Source organism: Eptatretus burgeri, chromosome 2 (assembly GCF_056783735.1).
Source record: "Eptatretus burgeri isolate ZD-2024b chromosome 2, Ebu_testis_v1, whole genome shotgun sequence".
Lineage (NCBI taxonomy): Eukaryota > Metazoa > Chordata > Myxini > Myxiniformes > Myxinidae > Eptatretus > Eptatretus burgeri.
In genome coordinates, this window is record NC_140962.1 from 42,009,334 (window position 1) to 42,022,646 (window position 13,313).

The following is a 13,313-nucleotide window of genomic DNA, read 5'->3' on the forward strand; positions in this document are numbered from 1 at the left end:
TTTCATCCGCAGCTTGATGGAGAATTGCACTGCTCTCCCTTCTGGGCTGGCTTCCCTACCTCATACCTTGCTCAGCTTGACACCATGGAAACAAAGGACTTCAAGATCAATGGAATCTCCCATGCTGAGGTTGTCTCTATGAGCTTATCACTTCACCATCACAGCTTGGTCCGTGGTCTCACGGGTATTCTTCTGCGTCATTTTTAGATCCTCGTGGAGGATCTCTAAGTCTTACTCACGTTGTTCTTCTTCTTCTTCTTATGGACTTTTTTGTTTCACAGCCTTCAGTTTTCATCGAAACTTCCTGAAACTTGGCATATATATGTAAAAATACCCTGCGCAGACAGTAACCATCTCCGATTTTGAAAATTCCTCTGAGAAAAAAAGTTATGAGGTCAAAATATCTCCGCTAATGGAAACCGCCGATAAAATTATCTCCGAAACTCGGCAAGCTTTTTGAATTCTGTTTGCGGGAATCGAACAGGGCATTAGCAGAGATTAATTACCGCACATATGATACATCACTATGAGGTCATATCAATTTTTATGACGTCATTCCTATTTTTTGACTTTTTTTGTTTCACAACCCAGAGTTTTCATCGGATCTTTGTGAAACTCACCATGTATATGCGGAAAGCCCACGCGCAGGCAGTAATCATCTCTGATTTTGGAAATTCTTCTGAGAAAAAAAGTTGACATAATATCGCCGCTAATGGAAATCGCCTCTACCATTGTCTCCGAAACTAGGCAAGCTGTTTGAATATTGTTTGCGGGAATCAAGTCGGGCATTATAGCACAGATAATTTATCGCAGACATGATAAATCACAATGACGTCATATTCGTTTTTATGACGTCATCATTAAGAGGACAAGGATCTTAGCTCATTTGAGCTTGTTTTTTTGGTCTTGCCTCCTCTGCCCTCTCTGTGCTTTGTGATCCCTCCCCCCCCCCCCCCCAAGTAACTCGTAGGACTCATGCGGTCGATACTTTGTGGGTGGGACAAGCTTACTTTCAATTGTATGTTATATTTTGATCACACATTGGAAAACGAACCTGTAGTTTAACAGTATTTTGTCTCTGAATTTGTCCTGACTGCACATGCATGGTGAGGTAATTTTTTCTCCCCCCTGTTTGGCAGTGAAAGAAACTTGACAATCATTCCAAAGAGGAAACATTGTTTTTAACGATGTCATAAAGGACACAAACAACAGGCATTAATAACTAATGTAACATGTTGAAGAAGGTGGTGCAAAAGACGCCACATCAAGGGTGGTGAACTTCCGAAAAAATTTTTCTACAATCTTTAAAATCTTTTTTTCATTTTAATTTAATTATATACTTGAACGCTGTAGAACACACAATTGCCTTGTTGGCACTTTCAAAGCCCTTCCGTTTCGCAGTACTTGCACGAAATTTTCCGGCATTTTAAAATCTTGACCAATTAAATTTGCTGCTCGCAGACCCCACCCATTTCCCATGTTTCGAAAGACTGCACGGGTGGGGTGAGATGCTCCATGAACTCGAGTTTTCTTTTTTCATCTCCAGTTTGTCTGATACAACCTGAAAAGAAAAAAATAATAATAATAATTACTAACTGCATTATCATGTTATTATTCCACCATAAAATCTGTCCCATCTGTTTTTATCTGCACCCTGAAAGTATACATACATGATTAAATTATCACGGTTTGTTTGTGGAGCGTGTTTTGAAAGAATTGGTGCGTGCCCGTACGTGCGTGGCCGTACGTGCAAAAAATAAAAATAAAAGAATTTTGACGTCAATTGTGACGTCATAGCACCGTGTCCTGTCATTGGTTTGTTAAATAAATGGCCATAACTTGGGAACCACTTGTCTGATTAATATCAAACCTTGAAAAGGTACATCCACAGGGCCCCAGAAATATACCTGGCAAGTTTCAATGAGATCAGACCAGTGGTTGTCGAGAAACAGCGGTCGCAGACACAAACACACGCACACAGACACACGCACACAGACACACCCACAGACACACGCACACACAGACACACGCACACACACTGACATGCACACACACAGACAGACACACACAGACACACGCGCACACACACACACACACACACACACACACACACACACACACACACACACACGCACACACACGCGAACACACACACACAGACACACACACGCATACAAACACACACACACAGTCACACACACAGACACACACACACACATACGAACACACACGCACACACACATACACACACACACACACACACACACACACACACACACACACACACACACACACACACACACACACACACACACAGACACACGCACACACACTGACATGCACACTCACAGACACACACACAGACAGACACACACACAGACACACGCACACACACACACAGACACACGCACACACACAGACACACACACACGCACACAGACACGCACAGACTCAGACACAGACACAGACACAGACACAGACACAGACACAGACACAGACACACACACAGACACGCACACACACAGACACACGCACACACGCACACACACACACGCACACACACAGACACACACAGACACACACACACAGACACAGACAGACATACACGCACACACACGCGCACACAGACAGACACACGCACACAGACACACACAGATAAACTGCATCAGAATAAATGGCTGAAGATAATTTGTCAGCCTTCAATTGAATTCCAGGAAGTCGGAACATATTTTTATCCACTTGATTTTTTTTTGTGAGAGGTTTAATACAGCAGCAACCATTTGGAACGGGTTCGCGAATGAAAAAAAAATAAAAACCCAACGTTGCCTATTGGGCGGTGTATAGGCAGACGGTGCCCAGAGAGTGACTGAGGTAATTTTCTCTTCTGTTTTTTTTTGCTGTGCGGATTTATTAATTACCCGAGTTAACGAAAACTTCAAGCTGCAAGACTAAGCATCTGAGGATCGTCCCTTCAATTATTTTACGTGTTGTGTTTTCGTCGTCTTTTCTTGAAAAGGTGCTTTGTAAATATTTGTAAGTGTAAATATTTAATATCCATTGATTTATTAGGATTTAATGAAAGAAAACATTTTATACAAGCTTTTTTTTAAAAAAAAGTTAATTTTTTAGGACCCGTCCCCGGAAGTGACGTTTTGGCGCCAAAATGGTCAATGTTGGTGGAAACGGTAAAAATTTGATGATGTTGTGTGTGCGTGTCACAATATTAACGGTAACCTTGTAGAATGAATAGAGATGTGTAAATTACGAGGATTAATAGATGTCTGAAAGGGGTCGAATGATGGATAAAAAGGATTCGGATGAGCAGTTGTGGGAGTACAGATCACCGGGTCGGAGATCGCTGGAACGCGGACACGCAGGTGGCAAGAGAGTCGGCTCGTCCGGAGAAAACGGGTGATGCATGGAGTAAATAAAGGCGGGAAAGAATCTGTTTACACACGGATACTGTGCTGTGTCACGTGATTGGGTTTTCGTATATCCTGCCTCGCCCGCTAGGGGTGGCAGGAGTGTGCTTCTGGTCGCGCAATAAAGCGGAGTTGATGGTGGCCCGCGTGCTTCTTGCGTCCCACCGCACCTGGTACACTCTAGTTGGCTGACGAGGATGGTTGAATACAGACTTATGCCCGTTTTCGACGGGAACGACTTCGAATTGTTTTTGGAGCAATTGGAATGTTATTTCCACGCGAACGATGTGGTCGACGAGATCAAGCAAAAGTCGATCTTGCTCGCTTCGCTTTCGCCGGAGCATTATCGGCTGCTGGGTGATTTAGTGGCACCGAACAGGCCCCGGGATGACGGGCTGGCGTTTCGGGACATTGTGGAGAAAATGAAAGCTCACATGGCGCCGGAGAAGTCGTTGCAGCTCGCTCGATTCCAGTTCGATCGCCTCTCGAAAGGAGCAGAGGAACGCGTCGCTGAGTTCGTGGCGCGGATTAAGCGTTCTTCCGTGGCCTGCAAGTTCACGGCGGGGGAGCGGCCAGCTCGGCTCAGAGATCGTTTTGTTGCTGGTTTATGAGATTCAAAGATGGTTTCAGCGGTGTTGCGGCTGAAGGATGAAGCCATTACATTCGACTCGGCGGTCAGCACGGCTTCAGCGGTCGAGCAGACTCGCGGGGATGTTCGAGCCATCACCGGCCACGCGGGGTCGCGAGCACCCCGGGACGCGCGCACGACCTTCGATGCGGGTCGGACGTCGCCACGCGGCCGCGCGTGCGGCGGGGTGACCCCGCGGACATGCTTGGGATGTGGAGGTCGACACCTGCGCCGTGCATGCCCGTGTAAAGGCAACGTGTGTTTGAATTGTCACAAGGTCGGTCATTTGGCGCGTGTGTGCCGTGGGGCGCCGGCCGCCGTTAAGGTCATGGACGGCGATGTGCAAGGCGACTCGGGGCGGAACCGGCGGCCGTTGTTGAGCCTGTTTTCAATTGGCCCGGCGGCGGCGCGCCCGATGACGGTGGAAGTCGAAGTGAACGAAACGCCGATCACGTTCCAGGTCGATACGGGAGCAGCGGTGTCGCTCATCGGCGAACAGACCGCGCGTAGACTCAACGGCTTGAAGCTTATCAGGTCCAACCTCACGCTGTTCACGTACACCCGCGAGAAGATAACGCCAGTCGGGATGGCAGACGTGTCTGTGCGGTACCAAGGCCAGGTCGCCACGCTTCGGGTGTACGTCGTGCGGGGGAGTCAGCCGTCTCTCCCCGGCCGAGATTGGATGGCCCGCATCAGGCTAGACTGGGCCGCAGTTCACCTTGTGCAACCCGTGCCGAGCCAGTGGGAGGATCAGTTGGAGGAGATTCTTCAAAGACATCAAGGGTTGTTTAGCGACGACCTTGGGAAACTCAAGGGCATGGAGGCGAAACTCTTCTTGAAGGAGGGGGTGGTTCCTCGGTTTTGTAAACCGCGTCCGGTGCCTTATGCCCTGCGGGACAAGGTCAAGGGTGAACTGGATAGGCTGGAGGCCGGTGGAGTGATCGAACGGGTGTCGTGCTCGGATTGGGCCACCTCGGTTGTCACGGTGCTGAAACGGAATGGAGACGTCCGATTGTGCGGGGACTTCAAATCCACGGTTAACCCGGGGCTCAGCGTGGAGCAATATCCATTGCCGTCAATCGATGAAATGTATGCGCGATTGGCGGGGAGTCGATACTTCACGAAGCTAGACCTGCGTGATGCATATTTTCACCTGCCGATGGATCCCGGGAGTAGCGAGCTTTTGACAATCAACACGTGTCAAGGACTCTATCGATATACCCGACTCTGTTTTGGGATTGCTTCTGCCCCAGCTTTGTGGCAGAAAGCCATGGATCAGGTTTGCATTGGCCTGCCCGCTCAGACCTACCTGGACGATGTGCTCATTGCGGGGAAAACGGCGGACGAGCATCTTGCGAACATTTCCCAAGTGCTGACAAAGCTAGAAGCGTGCGGCCTGCGCTTGAACAGGGACAAGTGCGCGTTCTTCAAGCAGCGCTTGGAATACCTCGGGCACATCATCACGCCGGAGGGGCTGTTGAAAGGTCCTCGGAAGGTGGAGGCGATTCAGCGCATGCCACCGCCTCGCGACAAGACGCAGCTGCGCTCGTTCATTGGTATGGCCCAGTATTATCAAAGGTTCGTGCGCGGGCTCAGCTCACAACTTGCGCCGTTAACGCGGTTGCTCAAGAAGGACGAGCACTGGGCTTGGGGGCCTGCACACTAGGCGTCGTTCGACCGCGTCAAGCGGCTGCTCACAGAGGATACGGTCCTCGTGCACTACGAGCCTGCGCGTCCGCTCCTATTGGCATGCGACAGCTCTGCATATGGCATCGGGGCAGTGCTCTCCCACAGGATGGATGATGGTTCTGAGCGGCCTGTTTGTTTTGCATCCCGGACCCTATCCACAGCAGAGCGCGGATATGCCCAGATTGAGCGTGAGGCTCTCAGCCTCGTCTGGGGTGTGTGGAGGTTTCATCAATATCTGCTGGGGCGGCATTTCACTTTGCAGACGGATCACAAACCGCTTCAATTCATCCTGAGACCCGAACGCGGGGTGCCGGTGGTAGCAGCCGCGCGAATACAGCGGTGGTGTCTCTTTCTGGGTGCTTACGATTATGATATTCAGTTCCGAAGCACCGAGAAGCATGCTAACTGCGACGGGCTCTCACGCTTGCCGTGTGCGGAGGGTCCAGCTGCGTTTGAATTGAGCGACCGGGTCGATGTGTTCGCGCTGGGCCAGGTCCAAAGCGGGCCGGTCACGGCCAGGCAGGTCGCGGTGGAATCGGCTCGTGATCCGGTGCTTGCCCGTGTCGTCCAGGTGATTTCTACGGGGAATTGGAGCGATCTGCCTTCGACACCGGCGTTTCAACCTTTCACGTCACGCGCAGCGGAGCTGTCGTTGGTCCAACGGTGCGTAATGTGGGGAATGAGGACCGTGATTCCACCGAAGTTCAGGCAGCGGTGTTTGGAAGAACTGCATGTCAGTCACCTTGGCATCGTGAAGACCAAGAGTCTTGCTCGTAGCCTGTTGTGGTGGCCGGGGTTGGACAAAGACATTGAGCAGCTGGTTAAGCGTTGCGCCACGTGCCAGACAGATGCTGATAACCCGTGTCGAGCTTCGGGTCTCTGGCCTGTGCCAGCCCGAGCTTGGCAGAGGGTCCATGTAGATTTTGCGGGACCGGTTAATGGCAAAATGTTTTTGATTGTGATCGATGCATTCTCTAAATGGCCGGAGGTTGTAGTAATGCAGCAAACATTACAGTAGAGAAACTGCGGACGATCTTTGCTAATAAAGGGTTGCCGGAGATCCTGGTCTCTGATAATGGTCCGCAGTTCATCGCGGGTGTATTTGATGAGTTTATGCGCCGTAATGGTATTCGACACCTAAGGTCCGCACCGTATCATCCTGAGACGAATGGCCAAGCTGAGTCGTTTGTCAAGATGTTGAAGCGGGCTTTACGCAGGGGGGGTGTTGCACCTGTGCAGACGGTGGTCAATGTCTTTTTGCTCCATTACAGGAACGCAGTTCATCCTGTCACGGGTGATTCGCCTGCCATTCGTCTCTATGGACGGGCTTTGCGGTCCAGGCTGGATTTGCTGCGACCTGGAGGGTCGGGGAGTGGGGCAATGTCGTGTCCGACGTGGCTGCGCAGCTTCGAGGTGGGGCAGCGGGTAATGGTACACGATTATTTCCACGGTTCCAAATGGGTGCCGGCGGTGGTCTCTGTGTTGCTGGGGCCGGCGAATTGCATGGTGCGGACTGATGGTGGGGATGTGTGGAAGCGGCACGTGGACCAAATGCATGATCGCTGTTCAGCGTCACCCCCTCCCCACACCTCCCCGGGCCGAACGATGTATCGCCGGCACCTGACGTTGTGTCGCCGGGCCTGGTTGGGCCGACGCCAAGGGGGTCTTCGCCTGATGCCGTCCTACCCGGGGACGTCGAGCAGGCTGGGCGGTCGGAGGTGGCTGGTGTTGCGGAAAGTGCGAGTCCGGCGAGGGTGTCACCTCGACTGAGCCGGGAGGCATCTGAGCCTGGACTGTCTGGTGGCGCTGCCCGTCCGAGGCGGGTCAGGGTGTGGCCGCGGTACTTGGAGGATTATGAGTGTTGATGGGTTTCAGATGGTCATGTGATTGTCCGTGCATCGTGTGATGGGTCATTTTACGAGGGGAGGAGTGTGCTGTGTCACGTGATTGGGTTTTCGTATATCATGCCTCGCCCGCTAGGGGTGGCAGGAGTGTGCTTCTGGTCACGCAATAAAGTGGAGTAGATGGTGGCCCGCGTGCTTCTTGCGTCCCACCGCACCTCGTACACTCTAGATACGGATTGCCGTGAGAAGCTTCCGCCATCACCCGGGTGTCCGTCGACCCCTGTGAAGTCGACGAGCCAGCTGCTGTTGGTCGGACTTGGCAACACACTGTCCCTGCTCCGGTCTCCGTGCAAGACCGATCGGCCTGGGGGGGAAGCGCGGGGGGAGGAGCCTCGGTCCTGGAAGCAGGTTGTCCAGAGAACAGATGTCCTGGAAATCTTCACAACCCACGAAGATTAAAGCTGAGAAAACTGGTGCACAGGATGTTTGTGCGGGACGTCATGGTCGTAAGGTGGACCCTCGTGGCCGGGTTGGTGTCGCCTGCACGCGCAAAATGTCGCGGATCGCCCTCATCTCCAAGCCGTTGATGAAGCAGATGGATATTGGGGTCTATTTTGGACACACGCCCAAGCTCGAGGTGACCAGGTCTGCGAGTGTTCCCGTTGAGGAAGAGCCGGTGACTGCCCAGCGAGCAAAGGGGACACTCGGACGCCGTCCGGGGAGAAAGTCGTTGTCGTTACTTTGATTCCAATTTTGATGATGTTGTGGTCAATGTGCTTTTACTAACTTTGCCTGGTGTGTGTTCAGGGGTCGAGGAGGCGGCGATCGCAACCCCGGAGGTGAGTCTTCAATCGATTACAGAGCAGCTTGGGAGTGGACGGCGTGGAGCTGCCAAGCGCGAGCGAGGACTTCCGACCCTGGTGAAAAAGCCATCTTCAAGAGTGGTGCGGCAGTGCCCCTTCTACAAGAAGATTCCAGGTCTGTTTACTACTGCATGGACCTACCACCACCACCACCACCACCACCACCACCACCACCACCACCCCTCCTCCCCCAACCAATCATATCTGGTCAACTTTCGGGTTTGTCATTGTCAGAGTGCTGATTGGTCTCCATAGACCGGCACTCTCGAACCCTCGAACCCTCGAACCCTCGAACCCTCGAACCCTCGAACCCTCGAACCCTCGAACCCTCGAACCCTCGAACCCTCGAATCCTCGAACCCTCTCGTAGCCCTGACTGAAGGGTTCACCATCCGAGATGTGGGAGATCAATTGGCTGTCTCCGTGTCGCAGGCTTGTTCAAAAGACCTGTCTGGGGCTATACAACAACAACCATATGTGGGTTGGCTTGTTTAGCATTCCCATCAAACCCCGACTCATTATCTGGCTGGGAATGTCAACTCGAATCCCATACAACCATCCATTTGTCGACAAATGTCCTTGTAAGTCGTGTTGAAGCTTGTTTCTCAATGTCGACTAATCTTGTCCAGGATGTGATTGTCCAAAGCTCCACCATGAGCTTTGGATCGCTCGCTCGCTCTCAAAATCGAACACCATAATGTATTAATTACTGCTATTACAATGTTATGATCATCTTTCAAAACCATTTTCCTTCACTAGCTCGATCTTCTCATTATTTAAGGGATGATCTCTTTCTTTGTGATGAGGTACGACTGTTGTGGCATGTCCACTGCATTATTTGAATGCCGACATAGTTTGCACATGAACCTTTTTCCATTTGGATAAGGAGATTTTGGGTGGTGCTGCATTTTCTTGGTTTGGTTGCCCTGAGGGCATTAAATTAAAAACAAATAAAAATTGCGTTAGAAAGTAAATCGTGCTGTGTATGGAGGAAGGTAAATGATCATAAGTATGATGAGGGAGGGGTTTGTTTGTTTGATGTTAGGATTTAAGTCGTCCTTGTTTTGTTCTTTTTGATCATCGTCGAGACTTGCTTTGGAAGCTTGGCACCACTGAAGTGGTTCGGGCCAAGTTTCAGCACAATTCAGCTTCCTATACCTTGTACTCACTCATTTGGAGAATAAGGGAAACTCAATTGTTGTGGGTCCTTCGACATACCTGATTATAGTTATGTTTGTGGGCAGAACACGAAGATGGACATACATACGTACGGCTGTCAATGGCTCGCTCATCCCAGCAAGCTGGCACTCATTTTGCCGACCTCAGAAGTATGACGGACAAAGTCGACCCCACCTGGTATGAATTCAACAGCCGAGTGGGATTTGAACTCGGGATCCTCGTATCCCAAGCCCACCACCCTCACCATTTAGCCAACACCAAGCATAGGAGATCATCTCCTCTCTGAATGTTACTTGTTATACTTCTGTAGGTTTTTAACAAATGTGAATGTGGCATTGTAATTATTGTGCAACTGCATCGTTTCCTTGTGCTTAATACTGTTTACCTTCTGCTGGATTTTAACCTCCAGTCTGTCTGATCTTCAAGTTCAGAGTTCTCACATTCAACCACCACAGTACTCTCGTGGTCTCTTCTCATTTGAGAGGTCCCTGATGTAACTTTCCACTGCTGTTAACTTGATGGATGGATGAAGGGTTTGTTTGAGGTTCGGATCGAAGTCGTCTTTGTTGAGACTTGCTTTGGAAGCTTGGCATCACTTAAGTCTGAAGTGATACTGGGCAGAGTTTTGGCACACAATCCAGATTCCTACACCTTGTAACTCACTCATTAGAAGAATAAGGGAAATGCAAAATGTGGAAAATCAGAGCTCTGCCAGCCTTTCTCAGGGGTAGAACTGGATGCAGCCATCAACCCAGAGGAGGCAGGTAAAGCTGCGAGCTTGAACGACGTAATGACTGAGCGGATAAACCATTTTGTGACCCAGTTATGAGAGTGACTTCTTCACGTGTGTAACATCGGCAAATCCCAAGATCTGTCGTCGTTCACGAGTCGTATCAACCCTCAAGTCCGGGAAAGATCCATCAAAAAGAAAAGGCTTTTGATCAATATCACTCGTCTGCCGTACATACAAACTTTTGGAACGAGTCATCTTGACCCACCTTACCCCAGTGATTGAACTCTTGCTTATCAAGGGACAGGTTCGTTTTCTGTCAGGGAAGTCAGTTGGTCAACCTCACACAGCATATAGAGGATGGATTTCAAAGAGCTGTCATTACAGGAGCTGTTTTTGTTGCTTTTTCAGCCGCGTACGTGAAACCGTGAATCACCACAGACTCCTTCAGAAATTATTCCACTTCATGAACGACCGACATCCAACGGAACCCGAGAACCCGAATTGAGAACAGACGGTTCTTTGACCCGTTTGGGAAACCAAGTCACCAGATCTATTCTTTCTGATGCCCTGACCAACTTGTCATCGTACTATGAAGATAATCACCTGCATGCCAATCCAAACAAAACTCAAGTCTGTGCCTTCCATCTGAAGAACAACAATGTTGACCAAAAGTTGTAGATATTGTGGAATGGAACCAGGCTGGAGCACGACACAAATCCTGCATACCTCGGAGTAACCCGAGAATCCAAATCATTCCCTGACGTACAAAGTCCATTTCAGTAAACCGAAAGCAAAAGTCAGCAAGTTGGTGAATTCCAAATGGGGAGCCAACCCAACAACAATCCAATCAACAGTACAAGTCCTCTGCTTCTCCATGGCACAATATGCATGCCCAGTTTGGGAAGGATCAGTCCGTGTCAACAAGCTGGACCCGTTGCTGAACTCGCTGTTGTTACATTACTGACTGTCTGATACCCACCAATACTAGCTGTCCATATATGCTTGCTGGTATTGGACCACCTGATGTTAGGAGGGCAGTAGCAAGCTAGATAGAACACCTTAGAGTATCAGAGAATGAGATACCATCTCCATGGCCATTCAGTGATCCCTTTGCGGCTTAAATCTCGTCGGACCTTCCTATCGGTCCATTCGCGAGACGGCAATCCAACCTCAATGAGGCTGAACCTTTGAGATGAAAGATCTCAGCTGTCTTCAGATGTTGAGCTAATGACCCTTGAGCCGAAGGAGAAACTCCCACCAGGTGCTGATCAACCAGAGCCACAGCCTGAGTGGACTATGTTCCGGAGTTGGAAGGTGTAAAGCGAATATGCTGAAATAGGTACACAGTGAAGTTGTTGCCAACTGTGAATGCAGACTTGGACCCGGGACGATGGAACGTGTTATAAGATTCCGCATGATAGATGAGTCACGTTCGTCAAAGGACCTGGCAGAGGGTAATGGTCGAGCCCTTAAGTGTGCCCACCAGCGACGGGCTGTTGTGTGATGACATAAGATGAATGAAGCTTGATGGTCAACGCTCCGATTCCTTTTGAAAACTCGTAGCTCTGGCTCTTATTTATATATTTATTTTTAGTCATTCTATTCTTTCGTCTACCAATGAACCCCTGTCTCTGCCTACCTTTGTAGGAACACAGTTCTCAGTGGATGCATTTTCACATAATATCGGGATATCCCAGACTGTTCTGCCTACTTTCTCAGCCATTTTCACTCTGACCACGACGTGGGCCTTTCTCAGCCTTTTGGCTAAGATCAAGTGTATTTTTTTCTTCTTCTTCTTCTTTCCCTGGGGGACATTTCCCCAGGGGCCCTTTTCGATTTTGTGTTTTAACTTTGAGGAGGAATTTTTATCCACAATTTTTATTTCTTTTTAAACTTATCTCGATTTTTCTTAATTTTTAAAAAAAAAATAAATCTCATAATTTATGGGAGATGTGTCATACAGAGATGTCACTTCGTAACTCGAGGATTGCCTGTACATATTATATATAACGTGCCGCACACGTGCCACACATGTGATCCACACGTGGCACACAGGTGACGCACACGTGATGCGTACGCGACATACACGTAATACACACGTGATACTCATGCCACACACGTGATACACACGTGGCACACACGTGATGCGCACGCGACACACATGATACATGGCATACACATGATACACAACGCGACGCACACGTGACGCACACGCGATACTCGTGCTACACACGTGCCACACATGTGATGTACACGTGACGCATATGCGATACACACGTGGCACACATGTGATGTACACGTGACGCATATGCGATACACACGTGGCACACACGTGATACACACGTGGCACACACGTGGCACACACGTGATGCACACGTGGCACACACTTGGCACACACGTGATACATACAGGCAATACGTACACGCCACACATGTGCCACACATGTGATGCACACGTGACGCATATGCGATACACGTGGCACACACGTGATGCACACGTGGCACACACACGTGATGCACACGTGATACATACAGGCAATACGTACACGTCACACATGTGCCACACACGTGCCACACATGTGATATACACGTGACGCATATGCGATACACACGTGCCACACGTGATGTACACGTGACGCATATGCGATACACGTGCCACACACGCACGCACACGCGATGCACACGTGGCACGCACACGCGATGCACACGTGGCACGCACACGCGATGCACACGTGGCACGCACACGCGATGCACACGTGGCACGCACACGCGATGCACACGTGGCACGCACACGCGATGCACACGTGGCACGCACACGCGATGCACACGCGGAACGCACACGCGGCACGCACACGTGGCACGCACACGCGGAACGCACACGCGGCACGCACACGCGGAACGCACACGCGGAACGCACACGCGGAACACATGTGACGTGCGTGGTACACACGTGGAAC

The 13,313-nt window shown here is 50.3% G+C and overlaps 1 pseudogene across 1 annotated transcript; it reads left to right on the forward strand.

Annotated features, from left to right (window-relative positions):
* The first annotated feature begins 2,933 nt into the window (after positions 1-2,933).
* Positions 2,934-13,001, forward strand: LOC147031898 (uncharacterized; annotated as a pseudogene). The gene is made up of 4 exons (XR_015050334.1): positions 2,934-3,411; positions 5,845-5,869; positions 7,779-8,561; positions 12,005-13,001. The product of XR_015050334.1 is annotated as an uncharacterized LOC147031898 (transcript).
* Positions 13,002-13,313: the final 312 nt, after the last annotated feature.